Genomic DNA, 7,261 nt, shown 5'->3' with positions numbered 1-7,261 from the left:
CACACTCATTGACACAGAGACAGATGCACACACACACACAGACACAAACACAGAGGCACTCACATAGAGACAGAGAGACACACACATATTCACAGAGAGACACAGACACAGATACACACACACACCCAGACACAGAGAGACAGACATACACACACACACATTCACTCACAGACACAGAGACACACACACACTCACAGGCACACAGAAACACATGTTGACATACACACACACATACAGAAACACACAACCACTCACAGACACATAAGCTCACACACAGGGAGACACACAATCTCTCTCACACACACACACACACAGGGAGACACACAAGCTCACACACACACACACAGAAATACGTGCAGACACTTAGAATCTCCCCCTCACACACACAGAAACACAGAAACATAACCACATCGACACTCTCACACACTCATTCCTATTTCTGTTTTACTCCTCACTGCCCCCAGCTATAACGTACTGGGATCTGAGCTTGAAATGCTGGAACTGATCCTGGAGGAATGAGTGGGCTCTAATAGACACCCAGAGGGTCACTTGTGTGTGAATCATAGAATGGGGACAGCACAGGAGGCCATTCAGCCCGTCAATCCAGGATGGAGAGCCTGCAAGAGCAGTTTGACTATTCCCAGTCCCCGTAACCCTGTCAATATTTTCCCCTCAGCTTCCCATTCAATCTCTTCCTGATGGAATCTCCTTCCCCCTCCGGCTCAGACACAACATTCCAGATCCCAGCATTTCCCCATCACACAATCCCAGATTCCCACAGTGCAGGAGAGACCCCTCGGCCCATCGAGTCTGTACTGACCCGTCAGAACCACCTAACATCCCCACCCAACCCCATTTCCCAGCACTTGGCCCACAGCCCTGAATGTGATGATGGGCCCAGTGATCATCCAGGGACTTTTTAAAGGGTGTGAGACAACTTGCCTCTACCCCCCCCTCCCAGGCAACACATTCCCGACCCTCCCCACCCTCTGGGTCAAACAGTTCTTCCTCACATCCCCCCTCAACCTCCTATCCCTCACCTTGAACCTGTGTCCCCCTCATCACTGACCCTTCAACTAGGGGGATCAGCTGCTCCCGATCCACACTGTTCATGTCTCTCACGGTTATTACAATCTGGGCCTTGTATCAGTAACCTCTGCCGTAAACCTCTCTCAGCGATTACAATCTGGGCCTTGTATCAGTAATCTCTGCCGTAAACCTCTCTCAGCGATTACAATCTGGGCCTTGTATCAGTAATCTCTGCCCTCAACCTTGCTCAGTTATTACAATCTGGGCCTTGTATCAGTAATCTCTGCCCTAAACCTCTCTCAGTTATTACAATCTGGGCCTTGTATCAGTAATCTCTGCCCTCAACCTTTCTCAGTTATTACAATCTGGGATAGTATCAGTAATCTCTACCCTAAACCTCTCTCAGTTATTACAATCTGGGCTTTGTATCAGTAATCTCTGCCCTAAACCTCTCTCAGTTATTACAATCTGGGCCTTGAGAGTAACAGAGAGAGAGCGCGAGAGAGAGACAGGATAGAGAGAGAGAGAGACAAAGAGAGAGGCAGAGAGAGAGAGACAGGATAGAGTGAGAGTGACAGAGAGAGAGAGAGACACAGACAGAGACAGAGAGAGAGAGACAGGTTATAGAGAGAGAGTGTGTAACAGAGAGAGAGAAAGTAACAGAGAGAGAGAGAGACAGGATAGAGGGAGAGAGTAACAGAGAGAGAGAGTAACAGAGAGAGAGAGAGGATAGAGAGAGAGTAACAGAGAGAGAGAGAGAGAGAGAGAGACAGGGTAGAGAGAGAGAGTAACAGAGAGAGAGAGGATAGAGAGAGAGAGTAACAGAGAGAGAGAGGATAGAGAGAGAGAGTAACAGAGAGAGAGACAGGATAGAGACAGAGAGAGAGAGACAGAGAGAGAGACAAAGAGAGACAGACAGGATAGAGTGAGAGAGTAACAGAGAGAGCGAGAGAGAGACAGGATAGAGAGAGAGAGAGAGACAAAGAGAGAGACAGAGAGAGAGAGACAGGATAGAGTGAGAGTAACAGAGAGAGACAGGATAGAGAGAGAGAGAGAGAGACAGAGAGAGAGAGAGACAGGTTAGAGAGAGAGAGTGTGTAACAGAGACAGAGAAAGTAACAGAGAGAGAGAGACAGGATAGAGAGAGAGAGTAACAGAGAGAGAGAGTAACAGAGACAGGATAGAGAGAGAGAGAGACAGAGAGAGAGAGACAGGATAGATAGAGAGAGTAACACAGAGAGAGAGGATAGAGAGGGAGAGTAACAGACAGACAGAGAGAGAGCAGCAGGATAGAGAGAGAGAGTAACGGAGAGAGAGAGAGAGGAAAGAGAGAGAGAGTAACGGAGAGAGAGAGACAGGATAGAGAGAGAGAGTAACAGACAGGATAGAGAGAGAGAGAGAGACAGAGAGAGAGAGACAGTGACAGGATGGAGAGAGAGAGTAACAGAGGGAGAGAGACAGGATAGAGAGAGAGTAACAGAGAGAGAGAGAGAGGATAGAGAGAGAGTAACAGAGAGAGAGAGAGAGGATAGAGAGAGAGTAACAGAGAGAGAGAGAAAGGATAGAGAGGGAGAGTAACAGAGAGAGAGAGAGCGAGACAGGATAGAGAGAGTGTAACAGAGAGAGAGAGACAGAGAGCGAGACAGGATAGAGAGAGTGTAACAGAGAGAGAGAGACAGGATATAGAGAGAGTAACAGAGAGAGAGAGAGTAACAGAGAGAGAGAGACAGGATTGGGAGAGAGAGTAACAGATAGACAGAGAGAAAGAGGATAAAGAGAGCGAGTAACAGAGAGAGAGAGAGGATAGAGGGGGAGAGTAACAGAGAGAGAGAGACAGGATAGAGAGAGAGAGAGTAACAGAGAGAGAGAGACAGGATTGGGAGAGAGAGTAACAGAGAGAGAGAGGATAGAGAGAGAGAGAGAGACAGGATATAGAGAGAGAGAGTAACAGAGAGAGAGAGACAGAGAGAGAGTAACAGAGACAGAGAGAGAGAGACAGGATAGAGAGAGTAACAGAGAGACAGAGAGAGACAGGATAGAGAGAGAGTAACAGAGAGACAGAGAGGATAGAGGGGGAGAGTAACACAGAGAGAGAGAGTAACAGAGAGAGAAAGAGAGAGAGACAGGAAAGAGAGAGAGAGTAACAGAGAGACAGAGAGAGAGAGAGAGACAGGATATATAGAGAGAGAGTAACAGAGAGAGAGAGAGGATAGAGAGAGCGAGGATAGAGAGAGAGAGTAACAGAGAGAGAAAGAGAGAGAGAGAGTAACAGAGAGAGAGAGAGGATAGAGAGTGAGAGGACAGAGAGAGAGAGAGTATCCTAACAGAGCGAGAGAGACAGGATAGAAAGAGAGATTAACAGAGAGAGAGAGAGGATAGAGAGAGAGAGTAACAGAGAAGGAGACAGGATATAGAGAGCGAGTAACAGAGAGAGGATAGAGAGAGGGTGTAACGAAGAGAGAGACATGAGAGAGAGAGAGAGAGGATAGAGAGAGAGTAACAGAGAGAGAGAGAGAGAGAGAGAGGATAGAGAGAGAGAGACAGAGAGAGAGACAGAGAGCTAGAGAGAGAGGATAGAGAGAGAGTAACAGAGAGAGAGATACGGGATAGAGAGAGAGAAACAGAGATGGAGAGAGAGATACGGGATAGAGTGAGAGAGAGTAACATAGAGAGAGAGATACAGGATAGAGTGAGAGAGAGTAACAGAGAGAGAGAGACAGGATAGAGTTTGAGTAACAGAGAGAGAGTGATTCAGGATAGAGAGAGAGAGTAACAGAGAGAGAGAGAGAGATACAGGATAGAGTGAGAGAGAGTAACAGAGAGAGAGAGATACAGGATAGAGTGAGAGAGAGTAACAGAGAGAGAGGGTTACAGAGAGAGAGGGTTACAGAGAGAGAGGGTTACACAGAGAGAGGGTTACACAGAGAGAGGGTTTCAGAGAGAGAGGGTTACACAGAGAGAGAGGGTTACACAGAGAGAGAGGGTTACACAGAGACAGAGGGTTACAGAGAGAGAGGGTTACACAGAGAGAGGGTTTCAGAGAGAGAGGGTTACACAGAGAGAGAGGGTTACAGAGAGAGAGAGTTCCGACAGAGAGGGTTACACAGAGAGAGAGGGTTACAGAGAGAGAGGGTTACAGAGAGAGAGGGTTTCAGAGAGAGAGAGTTACAGAGAGAGAGAGTAACAGAGAGAGGGTTACAGAGAGAGAGGGTTACAGAGAGAGAGAGTTACAGAGAGAGTTACAGAGAGAGAGAGTTACACAGAGAGAGAGGGTTACAGAGAGAGAGGGTTACAGAGAGAGTGAGTTACAGAGAGAGAGGGTCACAGAGAGAGAGGGTCACAGAGAGAGAGGGTCACAGAGAGAGAGGGTCACAGAGAGAGTGAGTTACAGAGAGAGAGAGTTACAGAGAGAGAGGGTTACAGAGAGAGGGTTACAGAGAGAGAGAGTTACAGAGAGAGAGAGTTACAGAGAGAGAGAGGGTTACAGAGAGAGAGGGTTACAGAGAGAGAGAGTTACAGAGAGAGAGAGTTACACAGAGAGAGAGGGTTACAGAGAGAGTGGGTTACAGAAAGAGAGGGTTACAGAAAGAGAGCGTTACAGAAAGAGAGGGTTACAGAGAGAGAGAGTTACACAGAGAGGGTTACAGAGAGAGAGTTACACAGAGAGAGGGTTACACAGAGAGAGGGTTACAGAGAGAGAGGGTTACACAGAGAGAGAGGGTTACACAGAGAGAGAGGGTTACACAGAGAGAGAGGGTTACAGAGAGAGAGGGTTACACAGAGAGAGGGTTACAGAGAGAGAGAGTTACACAGAGAGAGAGAGGGTTACAGAGAGAGAGGGTTACAGAGAGAGAGAGTTACAGAAAGAGAGGGTTACAGAAAGAGAGGGTTACAGAGAGAGAGAGTTACACAGAGAGGGTTACAGAGAGAGAGTTACACAGAGAGAGGGTTACAGAGAGAGAGAGTTACAGAGAGAGAGAGTTACACAGAGAGAGAGTTACACAGAGAGAGAGGGTTACAGAGAGAGAGGGTTACAGAGAGAGTGAGTTACAGAGAGAGAGGGTTACAGAGAGAGAGGGTTACAGAGAGAGAGGGTCACAGAGAGAGAGGGTCACAGAGAGAGTGAGTTACAGAGAGAGAGAGTTACAGAGAGAGTGAGTTACAGAGAGAGTGAGTTACAGAGAGAGAGAGTTAGAAAGAGAGAGAGTTACAGAGAGAGACAGTTACAGAGAGAGGGTTACAGAGAGAGAGAGTTACAGAGAGAGAGGGTTACAGAGAGAGAGGGTTACAGAGAGAGAGGGTCATAGAGAGAGAAGGTCACAGAGAGAGAGGGTCACAGAGAGAGAGGGTCACACAGAGAGAAGGTTACAGAGAGAGAGGGTTACAGAGAGAGAGAGTTACAGAGAGAGAGGGTTACAGAGGGAGAGGGTTACAGAGAGAGAGGGTTACAGAGAGAGAGGGTTACAGAGAGAGAGAGTTACAGAAAGAGAGGGTTACAGAAAGAGAGGGTTACAGAGAGAGAGAGTTACAGAGACAGAGAGTAACAAAGAGAGAGGGTTACAGAGAGAGAGGGTTACAGAGAGAGAGGGTTACACAGAGAGAGGGTTACAGAGAGAGAGGGTTACACAGAGAGAGAGGGTTACACAGAGAGAGAGGGTTACAGAGAGAGAGGGTTACACAGAGAGAGGGTTACAGAGAGAGAGAGTTACACAGAGAGAGAGTTACACAGAGAGAGTTACACAGAGAGAGAGGGTTACAGAGAGAGAGAGTTACAGAAAGAGAGGGTTACAGAAAGAGAGGGTTACAGAAAGAGAGGGTTACAGAGAGAGAGAGTTACACAGAGAGGGTTACAGAGAGAGAGTTACACAGAGAGAGGGTTACACAGAGAGAGGGTTACAGAGAGAGAGAGTTACACAGAGAGAGAGTTACACAGAGAGAGAGTTACACAGAGAGAGAGTTCCAGAGAGTGAGTTACAGAGAGAGAGGGTTACAGAGAGAGAGAATAACAGAGAGAGAGGGTTACAGAGAGAGAGGGTTACAGAGAGAGAGGGTTACACAGAGAGAGGGTTACAGAGAGAGAGGGTTACACAGAGAGAGAGGGTTACACAGAGAGAGAGGGTTACAGAGAGAGAGGGTTACAGAGAGAGAGGGTTACAGAGAGAGAGAGTTACAGAGAGAGAGAGGGTTACACAGAGAGAGAGGGTTACACAGAGAGAGAGGGTTACAGAGAGAGAGGGTTACACAGAGAGAGAGTTACACAGAGAGAGAGTTACACAGAGAGAGAGTTACACAGAGAGAGAGGGTTACAGAGAGAGAGAGTTACAGAAAGAGAGGGTTACAGAAAGAGAGGGTTACAGAAAGAGAGGGTTACAGAGAGAGAAGGTTACAGAGAGAGAGAGTTACACAGAGAGGGTTACAGAGAGAGAGTTACACAGAGAGAGGGTTACACAGAGAGAGGGTTACAGAGAGAGAGAGTTACACAGAGAGAGAGTTACACAGAGAGAGAGTTACACAGAGAGAGAGTTCCAGAGAGTGAGGTACAGAGAGAGAGGGTTACAGAGAGAGAGAATAACAGAGAGAGAGGGTTACAGAGAGAGAGGGTTACAGAGAGAGAGGGTTACACAGAGAGAGGGTTACAGAGAGAGAGGGTTACACAGAGAGAGAGGGTTACACAGAGAGAGAGGGTTACACAGAGAGAGAGGGTTACAGAGAGAGAGGGTTACAGAGAGAGAGAGTTACAGAGAGAGAGAGTTACACAGAGAGAGAGGGTTACAGAGAGAGTGGGTTACAGAAAGAGAGGGTTACAGAAAGAGAGCGTTACAGAAAGAGAGGGTTACAGAGAGAGAGAGTTACACAGAGAGGGTTACAGAGAGAGAGTTACACAGAGAGAGGGTTACACAGAGAGAGGGTTACAGAGAGAGAGGGTTACACAGAGAGAGAGGGTTACACAGAGAGAGAGGGTTACACAGAGAGAGAGGGTTACAGAGAGAGAGGGTTACACAGAGAGAGGGTTACAGAGAGAGAGAGTTACACAGAGAGAGAGAGGGTTACAGAGAGAGAGGGTTACAGAGAGAGAGAGTTACAGAAAGAGAGGGTTACAGAAAGAGAGGGTTACAGAGAGAGAGAGTTACACAGAGAGGGTTACAGAGAGAGAGTTACACAGAGAGAGGGTTACAGAGAGAGAGAGTTACAGAGAGAGAGAGTTACACAGAGAGAGAGTTACACAGAGAGA

Source organism: Carcharhinus amblyrhynchos, unplaced genomic scaffold, assembly GCF_965287045.1.
Source record: "Carcharhinus amblyrhynchos unplaced genomic scaffold, sCarAmb.v2.hapA chromosome_241, whole genome shotgun sequence".
Taxonomy (NCBI): domain Eukaryota; kingdom Metazoa; phylum Chordata; class Chondrichthyes; order Carcharhiniformes; family Carcharhinidae; genus Carcharhinus; species Carcharhinus amblyrhynchos.
The sequence above is the reverse complement of the archived record's forward strand: the minus strand, read 5'-3'. Positions refer to the sequence as shown.